This window comes from Thamnophis elegans, chromosome 3 (assembly GCF_009769535.1).
Source record: "Thamnophis elegans isolate rThaEle1 chromosome 3, rThaEle1.pri, whole genome shotgun sequence".
NCBI classification, from domain to species: domain Eukaryota; kingdom Metazoa; phylum Chordata; class Lepidosauria; order Squamata; family Colubridae; genus Thamnophis; species Thamnophis elegans.
In genome coordinates, this window is record NC_045543.1 from 39,358,197 (window position 1) to 39,382,493 (window position 24,297).

At 37.8% G+C, this 24,297-nt stretch overlaps 1 protein-coding gene across 1 annotated transcript in view; it reads right to left on the reverse strand.

Annotated features, from left to right (window-relative positions):
* The window catches only part of ADGRL3 (adhesion G protein-coupled receptor L3), a 453,165-nt gene that overhangs the window by 387,010 nt on the left and 41,858 nt on the right, over positions 1 to 24,297 (reverse strand). Inside the window, 1 exon segment of the mRNA XM_032213192.1 lies at positions 7,553 to 7,656. The gene's annotated coding sequence lies outside the window, so the exon portion shown is untranslated.

Genomic DNA, 24,297 nt, shown 5'->3' on the forward strand with positions numbered 1-24,297 from the left:
TCGTTTAATAACTTTGAACGGTTGTAAGTCGAGGACTACCTGATCAGTTATATGGACCAAGGCACAAACTAAGCAGGCAATTCATCCAAAGCAATTAGTTTAACTAATTGAAAGAACCATCTATGCTTACAAAGTAGCTCTCTATACATTTTTCAATGATTAGGTTTAGGTTTATTGGATTTATATGCCGCCCTTCTCCCAAGGACTCAGGGCGGTGTACAACATTAAAAAAACACATATTACAAAAATTAAAAGGGACATTAAATAAAGTATCCAAAAAAACTCCAAATTGATATTTACAATAAAAATTTAAAAATTAAATTAAAATTAACAACCAAATTAATCCTATATTTTATTCTATTCAGGCCAGGTCAGCTTGCTGGAAAAGCCAACTTTTTAGACTGTGTCAGGACCGGAGGTCGGGGATTATGTGAAGCTCCGGGGGCAGCTCATTCCAGAGGGAAGGCGCTCCCACAGAGGAGGCTCTCCCCCTGGGGGTTGCTAGCCGACACTGTCTGGCCGATGGCACCCAGAGGAGGCCAACTCTGTGGGATCGCACTGGAAGGTGGGATGCTACTGGTGGCAGTAGTTGGTCTCGCAGGTATCCTGGGCTACTGGTGGCAGTAGGTGGTCTCGCAGGTATCCTGGGCCTAAGCTATGGAGCGCTTTAAAAGTCATAATTAGTACCTTGAATCGCACCTGGAAGACAACCAGCAACCAGTGCAGGCTGCCTAAAACGGGTGTAACATGGGAACACCTAGGTACCCCCATGATCACCCGCGCAGCCACATTCTGGACCAGTTGAAGCCTCTGGGTGCTCTTCACGGGCAGCCCCATGTAGAGAGTGTTACAGTAGTCCAGGTGAGAAAAATCTTCCTGCAGGTGGACATTCATTTATTTATATCCTGCCTTTCTTCACAAGAATATATGATGTCATTCGGAGCTTTATTCATTTTTCCTTACACAGATCCTGTAAGACAATGTGGGCTTAGAGAAAGAGCTCAGCTCAATGTAAACCAGTAACTTTCATGATGACTTAGCCTCAGACCAACTCTTTTGTGATTGGGTTGAATCTTAGTTTCCAATAAACCATATTCTTTTTTTTTTAACAACATATTTTTCTCAATGTAATTTAATTCTTAATTCTTGTTAACACTAACAAATTTAAATTAGAATCTGTATCAGAAGAGGGTTTTTTTTTTAAAGAAAGAATACAATTTTGGCTAAACACTGGTATTATAATACTTAGAAAAATATAATCAAAATCTGCAGTGAAACGTTAAAACATTTATCTTTCATTTGCAACTGTAGAATTGTCTAAAATGATCATGAAGAATTGACAAAAATGCTCCTGTTCTGAGCCAACTGCTGATGAATGCATACTTGCACAACACGGATGGCTGTGTTAGAGAATTAAAGTTCCTAATGCAAATAAAACAAATTAAATAGGATTGGCTGATTAAACACTTGGCTTATAAAAATAAAAAAAGAATAGCACATGATATGGCATGCAGATACATAAATTGCTTCCCAATTAACACATAGCCTTTAATTACAAAAACAGGAATATTCTTAGTATAACACTGCATTCACAAAAATTATGTTTATCCTAGGAGTTGAATGGAATAATTATACAACAGTTAAAATAGTGGTTGTAAAGTAGGATGGCTTAGTTGACAGGTTTGGCCAGACAGAATTTAGTTTTCTTGTCGTTCTCCCAGCCTAACACATCATACTTATTCCTGCTTTTCATTTATTCTCAGTGTTGGCACACACACAGAAACAAATGTGGATACAGATCTTTTTTGAAGAAAAGACAAATGTTTATTCCTCATGGGAGTTTCATGACTAGTATATTCAGGCTTCAAAGAGGCATCCATTCAAAAGAATCATTTCAAACAAACAGACAAATAAATGAATACGTTGATATATAGAGGATTTCATTGTTCACTATAGTCCTTTCCCCACATCCATCATTCAACTGCCATATTGTTTACTATAAAATGAAATTGCTCTTTCTTGTCCAGATTATATACTATACCAACCAAAGGGCAGATGTGGTATCTAAAATAGAGCAAAAATTTGAAGATTTGAATAAGAATAGTTAGTATCTCAGTGTGTCTGACACACAGGTAATTATCTATTTTTGTTGTTTAAATATGTACGTTGCTCTTCTAGAAGCAGCTTTGTCCAGGACAGTTTACAACAGACTAAAATAGTCAAAATTCTTATGTTAAAAGAAAACACACACTAATTAAAATATATGGTTAAAACAATAAAAACACCAACCATAGTATTTATTTTAAAAAAAAAACAGCTATGTGATTTTTAAGAATGGATTCCCACATTGATAACGAGGCTAATAGCTGTTGTGTAAACTATAGTAAGCTGAAAGTTGGCTCCTCTAAGAGGCAGCTTTAATTCCCAGCACACCATTAGGGTGGAAGAAATAAAACAAAACACTTTGATTGTCTGTATTTAAAATTCACATCTGAAAGCAAAAGTATTGATCAGAATTCTTGTGGTGTAGCCTTATCCTTTTCACCTAGCAAATCCTGTTAATCGGGGCTCAGAGAAATTTAATCTTGATTTACTTATTAGTTACCACCCAGCTCTTCAATGAATCTGTGTGGCTTACAATGAATAGAAATATATACATATTGTCAGGCCTGCATTTATATTCCTTTTAGAATTTTGGCCTGCCACACTTTCTCTTATTTCATTACGCTGTTTCTTTAAGTATAGTCAGTGGGAGGGGGAATAGAAGAATTGTGGAATGTGTTGTTTTTCTTTCTTTACTAGAAGCAAGGTCATTCTTTGTCTCTGCACTTTCACACCTGACCGGGAGCATCTGGGTGGAGACGCCAGCGTGGAAGAAGGAGATTGGACCATGTGATGGACTGTGGGTGTGGGGACAAGATCATGAACTTTTAACTGGGTGGGATTCTGATGTAACTTCCAGAGTTGGAATCCCACAGAACGATGCCAACATGCCTGTCTTATTAAATTGGAACTTTAAGCATAGTTTTGACTTCAACTCTGATTTAATTCTGCATGGTATTTGGAACGCTGACACATATACACAAACACACAAACACACGACTGACTGGTCATGTGAAAGACCAACTCCATATCACAATATCACCTATATCACCTAGAATATCTCAAGGCCAGGGAGAACAATCAAAATATTAATAGTTTGCAGAAAGATTTTAAGGTTGCAGCGATATGGACCCCTAGGGGAGCTCATTCCAGGCAGCAGATGCTCCCACACTGCTTGGGTCCCACAAGATATTACTGTTCAATCAATGGGACCTGAAGTGAGCCCACTCCTTCTGACTTCAACAGAGGGGCAAAAAAGATCCCGAGACAAATGGTCCCTCAAATAAATGAGCCCTCAGTCATGAGGGGCTTTCCGAATGATAATGAACACCTTGAATTGCAGCCAGAAATAATCTGGTAACCAATACATCTCACACAGCAGTAGGGACACACAAGAATATCTCTACTACTTGTGTCTCTGCATTCTGGACTAGCAATAATTTCTTTTTTCCCCCAGGGGCAACCCCTATATTAGGCACTATAATGTGTAATTCAATTGGGAGATGGTTGAAAATGTGGATGGCTTGTACATCAGATGAACCTGTGTAAAGACTTTATGGACACAGCTTAATTCTTTGCAGTATTGACTGATATTAGAGGTTTAACAGGGAAAGGGAAAGAGAAAGGGAGAGAGAGAGAAGATTCTTGGTTGCAGATCTTACAAAGCTGCATGTAGTGATGGAGGATGTGTGCCAGGAGACCACCTCTGGGTTGTTGGAATTTAGTTTTCCATGCCTTGGGTATCTACACCCATAAAACTATGGATAGAAATAATCCTGATTTTGTGTTTAGTGACCACATTTGAGACTGGCAACTAAATGAAACTGTGACTGTGCTTACGATCTTACTTCAGTTTAACTTTAATGTACAGGTTGTAAATGTAAAGACTGGTTATAAAGCTACTTTTTCATTATTGTCATAACTGTGAATGCTTGCTAAACGAAGCATTTGCTAACTGAGGACCACCACGATTGTTGAGGCTTCTACCATTTCCTTCTTTTTTAGGTACAGTTCTTTTTCTCTCATGATTCTGACCAGTGCATTTCAAGCTTTCACATATGTTGATCTGTATCTATTTAGTACTATTTAGTTAATGAGATCAGAAATAGCAGCAGTACTATAATCTTGTAATCCTGGAATTCTTGATACCAGGGGATCTCTAGTATATACTCTACCATAATGGATTTTAATAAACCCAGAATGGCAATAAGTAGAACTCCGTGGCAAAGAAGCTATGGGGAAAGCTCAACATGAGTGAAGGTTTCTAAAAAGAATGGGCCGAGAGATCAAACACAACAGAAGAAACCACAGCAGCTGCACCAAAAACTTAGTAAAGACCTGAAAAATAGAAGATAAAAAGAAGGACACAAAGGAAGAATATATAGAGGAAGCCCAGATGGTATCAGAAAGGCTAAAACTTTGAAGGAGTTGAGACAGAAGAAGGATGAACAACGAAAAGGCTTCTTAGTTATGTTCAAAATAAAAACAAAAGAGAGGAAAAAGATCAGTCTTCCAGTTGCTTGGTGAACATGACAAAAAGGCAACAGTTAAGAAAAATTGGAATTAAACAACTCCAGTTTGGGCTCAGTCTTCTCTGAAAAGATGTTATTGTGAAAAGTACAGGTAGTCTTCAAGTTAACAACCATTCATTCAGTGACCATTTGAAATGATAATGGGGCAGAATGAATGGCATTCTGAGTCCCTAAATTATGGTCATTGCAGCAACTCCATAGTCATGTGATCAAAATCTGGGTGCTTGGCAGCCTACCCACTCTTAGACCAGTGGTGGGTTCCGGATCCCAGTGCAATCGGTATGGTGCAACGGGGTTGCGCATCCACATGCACACACGCAACTTACCGTCCGCGATGCTCCACAATGCTCCAGGTGCTCGGCGGAGCATCGCGCAGGTGCCGTACGCTCCGTGCGGGTAAGCCCTGATTGGCTTAAATACAGGTAAGGAGGGCTGGCTGGCTGACGGGCCCTCCAGAGCACCGTACTGGAATGGTGCCTGGTGCTCCCAGCAGGCACCGGTATGCCCATACTGGGGTGTACTGGTCGTATCCCACCACTGCCTTAAACTCTGATTAGCAACATGGTTAAATATGGTCTGGATTATATGACAATTAAGTAGATGTATTATGCATTTGATTTGAAAATCATTTTTGAACAATATTCATCAATGGCTGCTCATCAGATTGGAATGAGATATAAAATGGTTGTTATAAGGTTTAGTCCTGTACCCTATAACAATTTTATTGATGATTTAGATGAAGAGATAGAGGGAATTTACAGATAACACATTAGGAAGCACAGCAGAGTTTGGTAGTCTAGAGAAACTGGCTGAAAAGTAACAGAATAAATATCCACAGGGACAAATACCAAGCAAGCACAAAAATCAGCAATTACTGTACAGAATGGAATATGCCTAGCCTGACAATGATTATTAAAAACATTTTGGAATAGTAGTTGATTACAATATGAATTTGAGTCAGTAATGTGACATCATATGAGCAAGAAAAGCAAATATAATTTTAGGTGGATGGTTTTCAAATTACAAGAAACTCCATTTGACTCTACATTGATTATTGATTATATATTAATTGTAATTCTAGAGTGTATACTTTTAGAAGGATTCAGGCAACCAGAACAAGTATAAAGACTAAGAGGTTGATTCGTGGTTAAATGTTGAGCGCTATGAAGATAGAAGGAACTGGACATGTTTAGACTTTAGAAAAGAAGGTGTAGAGGGAACATGGGATTATTCAAATATCAGAAAATCATTTTTGAATATGAATTATTTCAATATATTGATTTGCAATATATTGATTATTTTATTTATTCATTTTAATAGAGATTTAAAGATATATGCCAAGAGGAATTATACAAAAATCAGATAAAAAGAATGTAGGAATGAAATGTACAAATTACATACAATTAAATTAAAATTTCAAGTTAACATCACTACAAGATCACTACTTGGGATAGCCAAGGAAAAAGGCACAGACCATGGTTGCAAAAACATGCTTTAAATCCAGAAACAGAGAAAGTATGAGAAAACGCTAACACTGATCCCTCTCTAATTCACTAGAGTATAATAAGGAGGAGAAAACTCGGGCTTTTAGGATAGCATCTGTCAATAGCCTTCATCAATATAATACAGTTCTGGCCAAACTTGTAGGGCCTGTTTCATTACCTGGCCTCTTACATTAATTTAAGATCTGAAAAAGCACATTTAAGATCAAATCAATATTCAATAATTAACTAAAGTGGCCAATATAACATGAATCATGTCAGAATGAATCATTAACAAAAGTTTTTACCAAGTCTAAAAATCCTTATTTAATTACTCAAGCAAAAGCTAGTATTGTATAGTTAAATATATTGTGTTAATAGAAACCCAAACTTCATATCCGTCACTACCAGGTGGATTTGTAACTGACTGACCAACTGCACTCAACGTGTAGTCCTCAATGGACCTGCATTTATATGGAGGGAAGTATGTAGTCGGGTACTCCAAGGCTCTGCCTTAAGTCCAGTACTTTTCAATATCTTCATCAATTATTTAGATGAGGCGATAGATGGGGAACTCATCAAATTTGCAGACAACACCAAGCTGGCAAGAATAGCCAACACTCCAGAAGGTAGGCTTAAAATATAGAAGATCTTGACAGACTTGAACATTGGGTACTATTTAAAAAAATGAAATTCAATGGTGAAAAATGTAAGATTATCCACTTAGGCAAGAACAGCCAAATGCACGGGTATAGTATAGGTGCTACCTGGCTCAAGAGTAGTAATTGTAAGAGGAATCTTGGAGTCCTATCGGACAATCACTTAAATATGAGCCAAGAGTATGCTGCAGCTGACAAAAAATCCAACACAATCCTACATTACAGAGGATTAAAATCAAGTTCAAATGAAGTGTAATACCACTCCATAAGGCCTTATGACACAGAATTGGAATACTGCATCCAGTTTTGGTTGCTATGAAGTAAAAAGGATGTTGAGATTCTAGAAAGAGTAGAGAAGAGCAACAAAGATGATTAGAGGACTGGAGGCTAAATATATATAAAGAACAATTGCTAGAATTTGGAATGTATAGTTTTATGAAAGTGACACGGTGGCTCAGTGACTAAGACGCTGAGCTTGTCAATTAGAAAGATCGGCAGTTCAAATCTTTAGCGCTGCATAATGGAATGAGCTCCTGTTACTTGTCCCAGCTTCTGCCAACCTGGCAGTTTGGAAGCATGTAAAAATGCAAGTAGAAAAATGGGAACCACCTTTGGTGGGAAGGTAACAGAGTTTTGTGCACCTTTGGCGTTTAGTCATGCCAGCCACATGACCACAGAAATGTCTTCGGACAGTGCTGGCTCTTCGGCTTTGAAACAGAGATGAGCACCGCCCCCTAGTTGGGAACAACTAGCACATATGTGCAAGGGGAACCTTTACCTTCAGTTTAATGAAAAGAAGGACGAGGGGTGACATGATAGCAATGTTCCAACATCTAATGGGTCGCCATAAAGAAGAGGGAATCAGTCTTTTCTCCAATGCATCTGAAGGCAATACAAGAAACAACTCATCAAGGAAAGAAGCAATCAAACTAAGGAGAATTTTTTCTGATACTTAGAACAATTAATCAATGGAATGACTTGCCTCCAGAAGTTGTGGATGCTCCAACACCGAAAGTTTTTAAAGAAGAGGCTGAATAACCATTTGTCTGAAATGGTATAGGGTTTCCTGGCTAAGCAGAGGGTTGGACTAGAAGACCTCCAAGGTCCCTTCCAAATCGGTTATTCTGTTATATATACAATTATAATCTATAAATGGTTTCCAAGTTGATTTATCATTTTTCAGATAAGGTTGTTTGTTATTCTGAAAGGAATCTATGTAATTTTCAATAAAAAGCATAGTGTTCTAGCCAGGGGTGGGATTCAATTTTTTTTACTACTGGTTCTGTGGACATGGCTTGGTGGGTGCGACTTGGTGGGGGTTATGTGACTGAGTGGCATGGCCAACTTGATGTGAGTGATGTTGAATTGGCCACACCCATTCAGTCACATGACCTCCTCAAGCCACGCCCAGCAAACCACGCACACAGAACCGGCAAAAAAGGCAGCTCCTGCAGCCTGTCCCTTTATGGCCCCCCTCCTCCTTGCGTCAAAGTACCTTAAATGGACACCACAGTACAGCTGCCTTCCAAACAACTCCACTGAGACGCTATCCCTCAAAACGGTGCAGCAGGCCATTTTCCTGGCCAGGTCTGGCAATGGGGTGCGGCTGCGCTCGTGTTCCAGCAGGAAATGGGGTGCGCGGCTAGTGCGAAGAACAGGGCAACCGGCCCCTTTTTTGGCCAGTAGTTTTCAGTGCAAGCCAGAACAGAGCTGGCAGCAGTGGCTGCAGGATTCTTGTGCCACAAACTACCGACCTCTGCTTCTCGAATGCACCAAAAAGAGCTTCAGTTCAGGCTGCCGTTGCCAGCCATCCTGTTCTTCCGGCACTGCAGGCAATGGAGTGCACATGCATGGCAGGTGTGAAGAACAGGGCAGAACGTTGGTGGGACTGAAGCTCTTCTTTGGTGCGTTCGAGGAGTAGAGATCAGTAGATTTTAGTGCAAGAAGCCTGCAGCCGCCACCAGTGGTTCGGTTCTGGCTGGCAAAGAGGCAGAAGCTGGGAGGCTTCTTGCACTGGAAAAAAAAGAGGAGGTGGCTGCAGGTATCTCACGACAAGCCCTCAGCCATCAGCCACAGGATTAAGGCAAGCCCACGGGAAGATTGAGTAATGGACGGAGGCCCCGGGAAGGCCAGAGCTGGGGAATGGCACATTCCCCTACCCAGCCAAGGCGAATCGTGAGTGGGCAGAGGCTCAGGGGCCTCAGGGGATGATGCGTCCTTGGTCCTGGCCCTGACCCAAGGCAAAGGGCAAGCAGGCAGCATGCTTATTTTTGGTGAGCTGAGCAGAGTGGGTGAGGCACAGAGGCAACTGGCAAGGTGATTAGCTGGGCCACTTGGCAAAAGCATATATAGGGCTGGGATGAGCATTGAGTGGATGGGCTGGGGGAGTGGGGGCCAGGCAGGCAGGCTGAGCGAGTGGCAAGCGGGCGTGCTGAGGCCAGACAGAGGTGTTTACCGATTTGGTGAACCAGTCAAAATTTCTGCTACTGGTTTGCCTGAACCAACTGAACCTGTGGTAACCTCTGGTTCTAGCAATCAAAATCATATACACAAGTAACTTAGTGTTCTTTGTGAGGATATTAGGCTTAATAATGTGTAACAGAAAAATAATGGCAGAAAAATGAATTCATTCTTTAATATTTGTTTCATTCTATCATAAAGTCACTTACAAAATTGTTCAGCTGTACAGCATTGCCACCAAGTGTGAAAAATGATCTGACCTATTATTATAGCTCTAACAGGTTTTAGAAGTGAGTTATCTGTTTGGTATTCAACACAGAGGTAATATACCAGCAGTAAAACATCTTGTAGTAGTTTTCCCTAAGTGATATTCCCATTGTTATATATCTATTGTCTTATTTAAATTCTGCACTCTTCAACTTACTTCAGTTTCTGAATAGCAATAGCAACTTATAAATACGCCTCAACAAATGTTCTGAGTTCTATGCTACCGGTCTTTTCAACTTATAACATAAAGTCTCCAAGTATACTACCTGTTTTGACTCATTCCTTTTGAGGCATACTGCATATCTGAAGTTACTGAAACTTGTAGATCATTCAGACCATTGTGAATAAAGAATTTTAAACGATTTCATCTTTGTTTTATGAAGAATTAGGTTTTGCTAGTTTATACTTGGCTCTCTTCATTGATCATATTTTTGTGGATACTCCTTCTTGAAAATAAATATTTAATGTGGAGGCAAGGGGTGATGACAGTGTTCATACAAATATTTAATTCACTGCTTATGGCTGAATGATTTCTTATAAGATGTGCATTTCTATTTGTATCAAGTGAAAGGTATTTATGCAAACCATCTAGGAGACGTGCTCCCTCAGTAGAAGTAATCTAAGTGTAATGTAATATAATCCATTCTATGATGCAAGTTAGACAGGTATTATTCTGTCAGGTATTGTAAAATACTGTATTGAGCCTAATCCTCAGTTCTCTATTTGTTCACTTTAAGTTAGTTATTTGTCTCTGCCACTCATTTAATACTGGTCTTCAATTTTTATTGGGAATATTTGAAATTGAAAACTGAGCATCGTTAAGAGATTCATTTTACTGCTGTTATTCTGTCTAATGAGGACAATTTGAATGTTTTCCATCTTAAAATGTTTGCCATTCTATTTTTCCAATAATTATTCCTAAATCATTTTTAATTCAGTAATATGGAACCCTATAGTTTAGATCAGTGTTTCTCAACCTTGGCAACTTGAAGATGTCCGGACTTCAACTCCCAGAATTCCCCATTCGCTGGCTGGGGAATTCTGGGACTTGAAGTCCAGACATCTTCAAGTTGCCAAGGTTGAGAAACACTGGTTTAGATAGTGTTTCTCTTCCTCAGATAAATCCTATGTAATGGTTTGAGTCTTATTCTGATCCGATATTCTAATACTGAAGAGAACCAGTTATGGTCTGAAGGTTAAAATGTCAGGCTAGAAACCAGGAGATTGTGAGTTCCTCGCCTTGGGCACAAAGCCAGCTGGATTATCTTGGACCAGTCATACTCTCGCTACCCTGGGAAATAAGCAATGGCAAACCACTTCTGAAATTTTGCCTAGGAAACTTTGGGAACTTATCCAGGCATTCACCAAGAGTCAAATGAATATTATTTTTGTGATAAAAGTTCATTTAACATTATCTTAGCTTCATGTTCTTTACAAACTCTCTTTATCCATGTTTGTATATTGAACCATGGTTCATCTTCAGAGCTTTGAATCTAAAAGCCCATTTCAAACTATCAAAGGCTTTCTCTCAGTCAAGAAAACTCACAGCCACTTTCTTGTTTTCTGATATACATTGCATTGAAACGGTACAGGATATTATACTTCATGCACCTTTGGAACAAATCCGGTTTCAGCAGAATATTCTAAATTAGTTAAAAGATGTATTTAATCTTCTTGAAGTATTAGTATATATAAAGATTATCATCTACATTCAATAAAATAGAGGTTTCTAGTATGGTAAATGAGTTGGATCGTTTCCCTTGTAAATTAAAAAAAAGTTCTTGTCGTGGAAAAAGATGTTCTGGCACTGTTGTATCTCATTCATTACTTGAGTTAAAAGTTTAATCAACATTTCTTGGAAAGTTTATTTGTTTATTATTTCTGTACATTCAATTTCTGTATTGCTTCTTTTGTTCCATGTTCTGTAATAGATTTATTAGGACTTTTCTCTGGCTTTCTTTTTATTTGATGTCAAAAATAATGCTTTACTAGAATCCCATACTATAAAATAAAACAACACCAGGATTTAGAGGCTCCTTTGAAAGAGAATGCTTAATTCATGTTGACACTTTGACTTAATATCTTCCTGCAGTAGTAATAGCCATTTATTGTTCACCAGTTTGATTTAAAAATCCCTTTATGTTTTCTTATAGTAATTGGATTGGAAGAGCTGCAACTTCCACATCTGTAAGTTTAGTAAATAATGAGTTGGACTTCCAACACCTGTTTACTTTTTTAATAGGTTTATGAATAAAAGACGAATGAGTATATTATTCATAATATATTATTAATTAGAAATAGTTAATTTTTTTAAAATAGTAACCTCTGAAATCAGAAAAAACAAAGACAAATTCACATTTCTAAGCAGTGCAGTGTTTTAATCTAGCAGGAAATATTTATAAGAAATCCAAGCAAATAATTAGAAATACAAAGAAGTGTTGTTATGTTGGAGATATCACAATATGTATATGTTTCTTTTTCTCGTTATTGTTTGCTTAGCTTGGAATTGTTGAAAGTTCTATTAATCCTTGAAGATACTGAATTTAATATGTCTTATCTATGGCTAAAGACTTTATTTTAAAAAAATAAAATAGATTTGATAATTAGCTGCTGAGAAGCATTTCATTTTTATAGGGAATAAATAACTTGCCTTTAATGCTCTGTCAGCAGATACTAATGAAACATTTACTTTATTGTTTAAAATGGTTAGGAAAAAAATATTTTTTCTTTAAATTTACAGACAGTATCCACACTGGAAGTCTGTAAAACATCAATTATTCAACAAGCCTTTTGCTCATCTAATTAAATTATATGTTGCAGACTGAAATATAGTGCAAGGTTAATGTCTAGAGGCTCTAATTATTTTCACAAAGACATGGACATTCAAAAAATTTCTAAACTGTACACTGGAAATGTTAGAATGACTATGAACTTTAGTGTAATTACGATCTGCAAGTTAGTCTATAAGCTCCCCATTTTACTAGTCTGTAAATTACTCCGTCTGATTAGACACAAAATGCAAAGGTCAAGACTGTCACCAGCTCAAGCAATAATGTAGCTTTTACTTTGCACTTTGAATTACAATTTTAAAAACTATTTTAAGCATTAACATACTGTTCCAAATTGATAATGAGATGCATGCTTCATACATGCATCTCTTATAGAAGCAAAATGTTACAGAAGCAAAAGTGCTCCAATTAGGTAGGGACACATAAAATAGAGAAGTTCAATTATTCACATCAATAAGGCACTCTGTTTCAAAAGCAACAGTGAGGAGAATATTTAATTTTAAAGCATTATATTGGTTGTGGTGGTTTATGGTATTCTAGTGGAATTAGGTTTATGTACGAATGAATGACCAGTTTCTGTATGTCAGGTCTTCTGGATGCAATTGCAGAAAAGGCTTGAGTAAATTATCATGTTGGAATGAGATTAAAGTTTCTTTGTTTGTATGCTTCCCTATAATTGTTAGTTTTGAAAGAAATTACTCAATTGTAAGACCCGACCTTTTCATATTATTTTGAATTATCCAATATTCCTACAACATGGAAATCAACATCTAGACAAAGAAGATGTCCATGCAGTAGTTCTCCAGGTGCTACTTACAGCTGATATATTATTCTGTGCCAGCTCTTTGAAGTAGGCCAGATCAAGAAAGAAGACCCAACAGGGATTCCAGGAATGCTCTGTATTGTAATAAGGCAAAATAACATAGGGCTATTCTGCAACCCTCCTTCAAATGTTCCTTTAGGAACCTCCAACATGCAAACTATGGTTACTCATCCTAAAATGTATCCTCTTTACCTGGAGCTTCAAAATTTGCTGTTTGCTATAGCTAAAAGTTAGTCTACATTTAGTCCACATCTGACTTTGGGGATATTTCTTCATAACCAAACAAAAGTGTATTTTCTATGCAGTTCACACCCCTTGCTCACTGGGTATAGATGTCACAAAGCAAAGCCCACATTTTGTAATTAACCCTGGTGCCCCGTTTTGACTGGCAGAATGCTGCAGGAGGGTAAATGCTATCACACTCCCTGGCCACCTCCACCCAGTTGGTAATTAGGGCAGAGAGTTGTTAAATTATTTGAATCCCACCACTGGGATATAAAATGCCACAGGAATCATCCTTTTTCATTATTTTTTAATATCTACAACATATAAAACCAGCGGGGAAATTCATCCATCAGTTTGGTGTGTGTGTGATATCATCAATTTGCCAATGATATTCAACTTTACACTGCCACAAAGCTTTTGCTGTGACCCAGCATAACAGATATAGCGCCCTTGCTGATCTTAATGGGGACACTAAAGAGACAGGTTCAAGGTAGTTGTGATAATGATGACTCAAATAAGCAGGGGATCATGGTCCAAAATGAAGAACTTTCTTTGGAAAGATGAAATGGGGAACCAGGTTTCACACATCAGTCGCACAAGAAGAGCAAGGTATGCAAAAAGAGAAGTCACCTTCTGGTTGGTGATTCAATCGTAAGGGATGTAAATTTAGAAAAGGATATGGAAGTTTTAAAAGAGATCAGGTGTCTGCCAGGTACTACTGCCAGCAGAGACAAGAGGTGTCTATGGACACCTCTGTCTCTGTGACATTGATGCTATTATACATCTTGGCACAAATGATCTGTCCCAAAAAGATGTACTTTCTGTGCAGGATGATTTCCAGAGCTTGGGATATGAACTTAGTAGTATAGGTTGTAGGCTTAATTTTTCAGAGGTTTTACCAGTATATAAGGAACAAAAGGGGAAGGGCCAGCGTATAGCAGAGTTTAATGTGTGGCTAAAGGAGTGGTGTAAAAAGGAAGGCTTTGGTTTTATTAGTCATGATGTCTGCAGCTGGTCCAATGAAAAACTGTACAAAAGAGATGGTTTGCACCCATCCAAGAAAGGGACTGAGTTATTTGGCATTAAATTCACAGATTTTCTGGATAAACATTTAAGATGAACAGTGGGGTCAAATAATTAATTAATCCAAAACATTTCTGTCCCCAGCAATCTAAAATTCATAGGGTCATCAATGCATGTAACATAGATGTTTGTGCGGACAAGATTATCACCCCTGCTGTCAAGCAAAACCAAGCATTTAATAGTGAGTGACATACCATGTGCATGGATCATACAAGTGGCAAGAAAATAGGGGCAGTCAGGTATAACACGTTATGTAGACATAAACACAGGGTCAATCAAAATGGACTCAAATGTCTATATACCAATGCGCAGAGTATGAGGAATAAACAGGGTGAATTAGGAATTAAGTAAATGAGGGCAGATACGATATTGTTGCCATTACAGAAACTTGGTGGAATGAAACCCACAAATGAAATATACGGCTAGAAGGATTTAAATTATTAAAAAGAAATAGACCAAATAAAAGAGGAGGTTGCATTGCACTATATATAAGAAATAACTACATTTCTACAGAAATAGAGCACAACAATGGTGAGAACTATCTTGAATGCATTTGGGTCAATATTAAAGGTTGAGGGGGAAATGGCATTGCCATAGGTCTATACTACAGGCCACCCAACCAAGCAGAGGAAGTAGATGAACTTTTTGCTAGTCAGCTAACTAAGGTATGTAGGAAGCACACCACAATATTAATGTGGGATTTTAACTACCCTGACATCAACTGGGAAACAAACTCTGTACCAAGTGGAAAATCCAACAGGTTCCTAACAAACCTAGCAGACAACTTTGTTTCCCAAAAAGTAGAGAAGGGAACAAGGGGTTCAGCCATATTGGACTTAATTCTCACTAACAGAGATTAAGAACACAAGTTGAAATAGGGAAGAAAATGGTAAGTGAGCACCTGTCTACCCTAGACAAGTTCAAATCACCAGGACCGGATGGATTACACAGGGTTCTGAAGGAACTAGCAGACGAGATCTCAGAACCACTGAACTATAGCTTTCAGAGATCCTGGAGCACCGGGGGAACTGCCAGAGGACTGGAAAAGAGCTGATGTGGTTCCCATCTTCAAAAAAGGGAAAAAATAGATTCAGGAAACTACAGACCTATCAGCCTGACCTTAATACCATGAAATATTCTGGAAAAAATAATCAAGGAACGAATTAGCGAACACCTAGAAGCAAACAAAGTAATAGCCAAAAGCCAACATGAGTTTGTCAAAAACAGATCATGCCAGACTAATCTTATTGCATTTTTTGATAATGTGACAAAAATAGTGGACCAGAGGAATGCCGTCAATATAGTTTACTTGGACTTCAGTAAGGCATTTGATAAGGTAGACAATAATGTACTACTAGATAAAGTAGAAGAATGTGGGTTAGACAGTATCACCACCAGATGGATTCGTAACTAGCTGACCAACCACACTCAATGTGTATTCCTCAATGGAACTGCATCTACATGGAGGGAAGTATGCAGTGGAGTACCCCAAGGTTCTGTTTTAGGCCCAGTACTCTTCAACATCTTCATCAATAATTTGGATGAGGGAATGAATGGGGACCTCATCAAATTTGCAGATGACACCAAGATGGAGGAATAGCCAACACTCCAGAAGATAGGCTTGTCAAAAACAGATCATGCCAGAATAATCTTATTGCATTCTTTGACAAAGTGACAAAATTAGTGGACCAGAGGGATGCCATCAATATATTTACTTGGACTTCAGTAAGGCATTTGATAAGGTAGACCATAACCTACTACTAGATAAAATAGAAGAATGTGGGTTAGACAACATCACCACCAGATGGATTTGGATGAGGGAAAAATGGGGAACTCATCAAATTTGAAGATGACACCAAGCTGGCAGGAATAGCCAACACTACAGAAGATAGGCTTAAGATACAGAAGGATCTTGACAAACTTGAACATTAGGCACTATCTAATAAAATGAAATTCATTGGTGAAAAGAGTAAGGTTCTACATTTAGGCAAGAAAAACAAAATGCGCAGGTATAGTATATGTGGTACCTTGCTCAATAGTAGTAACTGTGAGAGGGATCTTGGAGTCCTAGTGGACAGCCATTTAAATATGAGCCAACAGTGTGCAGCAGCTGCCAAAAAAGCCAATGCAGTTCTAGGCTGCATAAACAGACAGATGGAATCAAGATCACGTGAAGTGTTAATAACACTTTATAACGCCTTGGTAAGGCCACACTTGGAATACTGCATTCAGTTTTAGTCGCCACGATATAGAAAACATGTGGAGACTCTAGAAAGAGTGCAGAGAAGAGCAACAAAGATGATTAGGGGACTGGAGACTAAAACATATGAAGAACGGGTTGCAGGAACTGGGTATGTCTAGTTTAATGAAAAGAAGGACTAGGGGAGACATGATAGCAGTGTTTCAATATTTCAGGGGTTGCCACAAAGAAAAGGGAGTCAAACTATTCTCCAAAGCACCTCAGGGCAAACAAGAAGCAATGGGTGGAAACTAATTAAAGAGAGAAGCAACTTAGAACTGAGGAGAAATTTCCTGAGAGAATAATTAATCAGTGGAAGAGCTTGCCTCCAGAAGTTGTGAATGCCCCAACACTGGAAGTCTTTAAGAAGATGTTGGATAGCCATTTGTCTGAAACAGTATAGGATTTCCTGCCTAGGCAGGGGGTTGGACTAGAAGACCTCCAAGGTCCCTTCCAACTCCGATATTGTATTGTATTGCATATGACAAATACTATGGATTTTTCTAACTTGGTGATTAAAGCTAAAAGGGTCTGGATGGGAGAAAAACTCAACCTAAGTAAGATGGAGTAACTATTTATACATCAACACTAGATTTGTTGTTGAATTAACAGGTTTGCAATTTGGGGGTTCTTCTAGACTCACAGTTCTGCTAAGTTAGCAGATATGGGGCATGGCTGGGGGCTTTGCTTGGGTGCAGCTGGTACACCAAAAATGTAATCCTACCTGGTACAGAGGCACCTTTTAGAGTAACCCATGCTATGGACCAGCCAGCTAGACCTCTGTATATGCCTTACATAAAGTTGGCCTTAAAGATTGTCCAGAAATTACAACTGCTTAAGAATATGCTCCCCGCTCCCCATATTTGTCCACTTCAAGCAATGGGAACTTGTAACATCAGGTTTGCAGGCCCTGCATTGATTACTGATAGCTGGTGTTGATCTATAAAGTCCTTAATGATTTGAGACAGGTCTGCTTGCTCCAACTAAAATCAACCTGACCGATCAGATCTTATGAGGAACAACTGCTAGTGGGCAGTGAAGAGAACTGAGCTATGTGGCCTGCTTTTCTGTGGCACATCATTGTTTTAGAATGGCTTCCCTTAGAGTTCAGACTTTCTCCTTCCTTGCTGGGTCTCAGGAAATTACTGAATTACCAGCATTCCAACATTTAAAATAATTATTTGTATTTATCTTAATTTCTTCTGCAATTTATGTATTGTTTATAGAATGGATGCTTTGATTGCACTTGTATTGCACATCTTGGAAACTGCTGAAAATCCTTACTTCTTGCATGATATAAAGTTCAGCCCGTTTATCAATCGAGTGTCTATGGACTACACTGTTTCACTATGGGTAGGATTTCAAATGAAATCTGACTTAAAAACCAAATAAAATCTTTAAAGAAATGTTCATAATGAAAACAAAATATAAGAAAGGATGTGAAAGTTTATTAATTCCTTCCTTCCTTTACAACTTGCCACTATTCCAAGAAGCCCAGGATGGGGAGAAGGAGTAAGATGGGTTCTCTGATCCTCACCCTACTTTCAAAGAAAGAAATGAATCTATGGATGCCGCTGGAACTTTGCAATATTGCTGCCAACATTTGACAGAACAATACTATAAGGCAATAGAATCCTTGATTTGTCTGAGGACCAGTTACATTAACAGCCGTAAGAAAAGTTGGATAAATCTTGGGGAAGGAAAAACACACAGATTGGATGTACCTCCAACAGAATTTTCTCTCTGAATCAAGTTATTTTCTCTCATGTTCATATTTCTCTCTCTCTCTCTCTCTCTCTCTCTCTCTCTCTCTCTCCCTCTCCCTCTCCCTCTCTTTCCCTCTCTCTCCCTCTCTCCCTCTCTCTCTCTCTCTCTCTCTCTCCCCTCTGTGCGTGTGGACGTGTATGCCTTAAAAAATAAGCAGAAACTATCAAGATTGGTTCATAAAATGGAACTGAATAGGCCATGTCTAAAGGCAAAACGTATGCTTTTCCCCAGGTTTCCATTTCTAAAAAAGAAATATATAGTTGTATATTTATACACAGTAAATATATAAATATATAATTGTAAGGAGAAAGTATATAACTGATTATTATCATGTGGATTGTTTTCCTGCTTTTTAAATTAATAAAATCATTTCTATATAGTTCATATTCATTGTGCAATAGGCTGGGTTAGACTCCACAGGGCTTGGCTATTTGTGGTTTGGCATATTATGGGAAGATGGCCATCTATATTGTGTGAAACAGGCTACCATATCAAGCTGCAAAACAGTTTGCTTAGTCAGGTATAATATGTTATATAAATACAACAATTGTGAAGAACTCAAACTCAGTCATATCAGAATATGTACAGTACATTCCTGGTAAAGAATAAAGGAAATATGAAAGATTTAATAATACAACTTTCCACAAGGACTAAAATGTTGAGATGCTTTTCACTTCCTGCCCCAGTCTTATTAAGGGTTGTTCTCTGTATTCCCACTGAAGTCCCTGGGAGTCACTTCACAGAAGGACATGCATTTTCAACACCACTTTAATTTTAACATTATCAACTGGGGCATGATAAGGGAGAAGAAAGGAGGCCCTTTGTTTCAGTTTCAAGTTGTGCGACATCTGGTGAAGGAAAATCTACAGCAGGGCTAATGCTATAATTTATTATTTGTTCACCTTGACTATTCAATGTTATAAATCAAATCCTTCATGCTTTAATATCCTATAGTAATACATCACAGCTTTCAAACAATAACACCCTATTTGCATTCACTTGCAACTTTTTTCTCTAGTGAGTAAATCTCTTAACTCAAAATAAATGAAACAGAAAATATATTTCAGTCTACACTACATGATTTGAGAACAAACGTTTAAAGCAGATCTTTAGCTGAACAGAATCAGTAGCAATACAAGACTCCGAGATTGTTTTAAACTGAACACACAGTAGTTGAAGAAAAGAGATATTGCCATAGCAAGGATAGGTACCAGTCAAATTATTAATCCAAAGAGGTATTGGAATATTTTTTTAAAATGAGACAAAAGCTAAGAGTCCAACTTGGGTGATAATTATGGCTCTTTCCATTTTGTTTTCTTAGAAATAAGAGGGAAATGTTTTTCCCCAGTTTAGCAGCTATATCTGTTTGCATTTTTTTAATTCATAGACTGTATTATCTTTAATATAAGATGTGTGTGTGTGTGTGTGTTTGTGTGTGTGTGTGTGTGTATGTGAGAGAGAGAGAGAGAGAAAAACAGACAGACAGACAGACAGACAGACAGAGACACAGAGACACAGAGAAGGAGGGAGGGAAACACTGAGAGAGAGGGAGGGAGAGAGAGAGATGCACACATACTCCTTCTATCATATAAGAAGCATAAAATACTAGCATTCAAACAATTCTGCAGGAAATGGAACATTTAGCAATGGGCAATTCTTAAAACTCTCAGCTGACACAAGTAGACATTCTTCATTGTCATCTCCCTCCCCAATCTCTTCACAAGAATGTTCAAATAAACACGAGTGGTTGCACTCAATTCACCATTTTCATCAAATAATACACAGCTAATTTTAAAAGAAGCAGCTGTCTGCAATTCTGTGTCAGAGAACAGAATGAAATATACAAAGAAAAAGGATACAAAGAAATGAAGTAGTTGCAATGACATTGATGCTTCATTGCCACATTTGGTCACATTTGGCATTAATTTGCCAAAGAGGAGGTTTTTTTCTCATTTATTTGATTTATATGGCCACCATTTCACAAACACAATTCTGGGTTGGCCAGGATAAAAAAAACAAAACAAAAATACAGACAATTACTAAAAATAAACCAAAAATAAAACACATAGGTCACAGAGAATCATACAAGGCTCTCAGCACTGCCAGATATTGGCTAGCATTTTACACCCAGGGCGCCAGGCCCAGGCACAAAATCAGGTATTGAGAACCAAAAGGTATGTGGCCCTGCAAGATGGGGCCAGTAGGTGTGGCGGCCAACCTCATTTTAGGATGGAGAAAAGTTTTTTGTGTGTGAGCCACATCACAGAAGCCTCTCTTTTTTTGAGATCCTATCAGTCAACCTTCCTCAACCAGCAAGACTCATAACATACTGCTCTAACCGGAATGAGTAAGAAACAGTCAGAAACAGATTGTCTTGTAATTAACAGTAACAATATGACAGAGTTGAAAGGGGGTTTTCTAGTCCAACTCCTTGCTCAAGCAAGAGACCCCTATATCATTCTGGACAAATGGCTGTCCAAATAAGTAAATTCCTACTTTCTTACTAATTTCTCCCTGGAGAAGTGTCACAGCACAAAAACCATTTGCTACTAATAATGTGTTAATCTAATCTAATCTAATCTAATCTCATCAACAATATTTATGGACTGTATTGTGGCCATCAATTGACTGCTCTTGATTTTTTCTCTTTTCCCCTTTTGTTTCCCCTCAGTAGAGAAGAATCTAATGGAAAACTTATATTCGCGTGCCCAGTTATTAAAAACAATTATTTGAGGAGGTATATATGCCCAACTGAGGGACACAGTGGCTCAGGGGCTAAGACGTTGAACTTGTCGATCAGAAAGGTTGGCAGTTCGGCTGTTTGAATCCCTAGCACTGCGTAACGGAGTGAGCTCCCATTACTTGTCCCAGCTTCTGCCAATCTAGCAGTTCGAAAGCATGTAAAAATGCAAGTAGAAAAATAGGGACCACCTTTGGTGGAAAGATAGCCTTCAGTATTTAGTCATGCTGGCCACATAACCATGGAGATGTTTTTGGTTCTTCAGCTTTGAAACAGAGATGAGCACCGCCCCCTAGAGTCAGGACCAACTAGCACATATCTGCAAGGGAAATCTTTACCTTTACCTTTATATGCCCAAACCAGAAGGTACTCCTTGGCAGTTCTGGGAAAATGAAGAATTAGCCTAGTTCTCTCAGATTTCTTTCTGGTGAAAATTCAGTTTAATTCTTAAAATTATTTTGCCATATCATTACATATAGGGTAATGTTTTTTAACCTTGTCAACTTTAAGATGTGTGAACTTCAACTTCCAGAATTCTCCAGTGGGAAGAATGAGAGTTGAAGTCCACCATGTGGGAATTCTGAGAGTTGAAGTCCACAAATCGTAAAGTTGTTAAATTTGAGAAACATTATTCTAGGGGATAATAACTATAGGCTATCCCTTTTCTTCAGCTGTCTCATCCCCTAAGAGCAAATAACAAATCGGGGTATGAAGCAAAATGAATCAGAATTCAGATAATGAAGAATCAATCAAATAATATCCTTCTGGAAGTCAGATCTTCAATAAAATATAGCAATTCAACCCATGGTTTTCTATCTCCTCTGTATCCTTGAAAACATGGAGATTCAAGCACTGATATTATTCAACATGGCAGCTAAAATGTAATTTATTTTGATTCATTTTGTTTAATAAGCATATTAATTCAAGGAAACAGGATGACAATCCAAACATTTTTCAATGTTCCTTAATATGCTGAAGTCCTTTTTGTAGAAAGATACATTGAAACATTTATCAATTCACCAATGACAACTACCTCTATCTATCTTTCAGCATGTCAAGTAAGGAGAAGTGCTGATTTAATGGGTGGGAATAGTAATCGACTGGATGACAGTGGAAATACTTTATATACAGGTAACAACTTCCTGAACTAGTAAGCAACTAGAACTGATAGCTTACAGGATAATGATTTAAGGCTTAGTGAAACATGATCTGACTTAAATCTCTGGCAGCCTTTCATGTGAGCTGCAGTGTCTGGAATTTTTTTTAAAGATAGTTGCATATACTTCATTTTAATAGACTTACAATCATATACATATACTTACAGAGTACAAGACGGTAATGGGCATCTGTATGGGGGGCAAGGATGCAGATGGCAAAGTGTGAATGTTAACATCACTATGCAAATTTCAGGAACTACACACTTCTGTTGAACATTGAGATGCAACTATATAACTGCAGCATCTACATGATGATGTCACCGTATGCATGACATTGTGATTGGTTGCAAATGTTGTCAGCAATATTGTTATAAAATTATTAATGTAGGGAACAGTAGCTAGACAGAATTGATTATACCTGACAAATGTTGATGCTCCTGAAGCCACCTATGTGCCTAGTGAAAGACTTTTGAACAGAACTTTTTTATTTTTCTTTAAAAAAAACACAAATATGTCATCATTTGTCAATCATTAAGACATTGAAGTACAATTTTTTTTTGTTGTGTGTACCCCTCCTTCCCTCCACCCCCCCACCCCCCCTCCTCCTTCCCCCCCCCCGACTTCCCAGAACCCGTACACGGTATGGATTTTTAACTAACACAGTCTAAAATCTATTGAGAAAAAAGAAATAAAGAAATTAATGACATTCTAGATTGACCTTAGCTTCTTCTTACTGAACTGACTTTTAACAGTTTAAATCATTTCTGATCTTAAGCATAGGCTAACTGGAATTTCTTAGTCCCGTATTTATTTTGTATATAGTCAATCCATTTTTTCCAGTCTCGTTTATATCTCTCATTTGAATGATCTTTGAGATATGCCGATATTTTAGCCATTTCAGCTAAGTTTGTTACTTTCAATGTCCATTCTTGGATTGTAGGCAAGTCTTCCTTCTTCCAATATTGCGCCACCAACAGTCTTGCTGCAGTTATCAGGTGCAGAATCAAATTGGTCTCTACCACTGTAAAGTCAGTACATATACCTAGTAAAAATAACTGAGGACTAAACTTTATCCTTCTTTTAAAAACATTTTGCATGACCCACCATATTTTTATCCAAAATGCCTTAACCTTTTGGCAGGTCCACCATATATGATAATATGTAGCATCGAGAGAACCACACCTCCAACATTTAGGCTGTACATTCGGATACATAGAAGCCAACTTTTTAGGATCTAAATGCCATCTATAGAACATCTTGTAAAATTTTTCTCTCAGATTTTGAGCTTGTGTAAATTTCACATTTCTTACCCAGATTCTTTCCCATGTATCCAACATTATTGGTTCCTCAATATTTTGAGCCCATTTTATCATACAATCTTTAACTAATTCTGTTTCCGAATCCATCTGTATTAATACATTATATATCCTCTTTATATGCATTAAGCTTTGATCTCTTATTTGTTTAAACAGATTATCCTCAACTTGAATAAAACCAATTTTTTGATCTATTTTCCACCTAGCCTGTAATTGCCCATACTGGAACCATGTTTGAACTACCTTCTCCTCTTTTAATACCTCTAAAGATTTTAATTGTAATACCCCACTTTCCGAGGTAAGAAGCTGTCTGTAAGTAATTCTGTCCTGTTTTTGTGCTGTATTCATATTTTCAATTGCGTGTCTAGGAATTGCCCACATGGGTATCTTGTCATTTAATTTATATTGGTATTTCTTCCAAACCCGCAATAAAGCATTTCTTAAAATATGACTTTTAAAGTTCTTATCCAATTTTTTGTTGAATAACAGGTAAGCATGCCAACCAAATACCAGATCGTGTCCCTCAATATTCAATATTCTATCATTGGTTAAATGAGTCCAATCACTAATTACAGATAATGCCACTGCATCATAGTATAGTTTTAAATTAGGTAGTTTCAATCCTCCTCTCTCACGTACATCTTGCATTATTTTCAT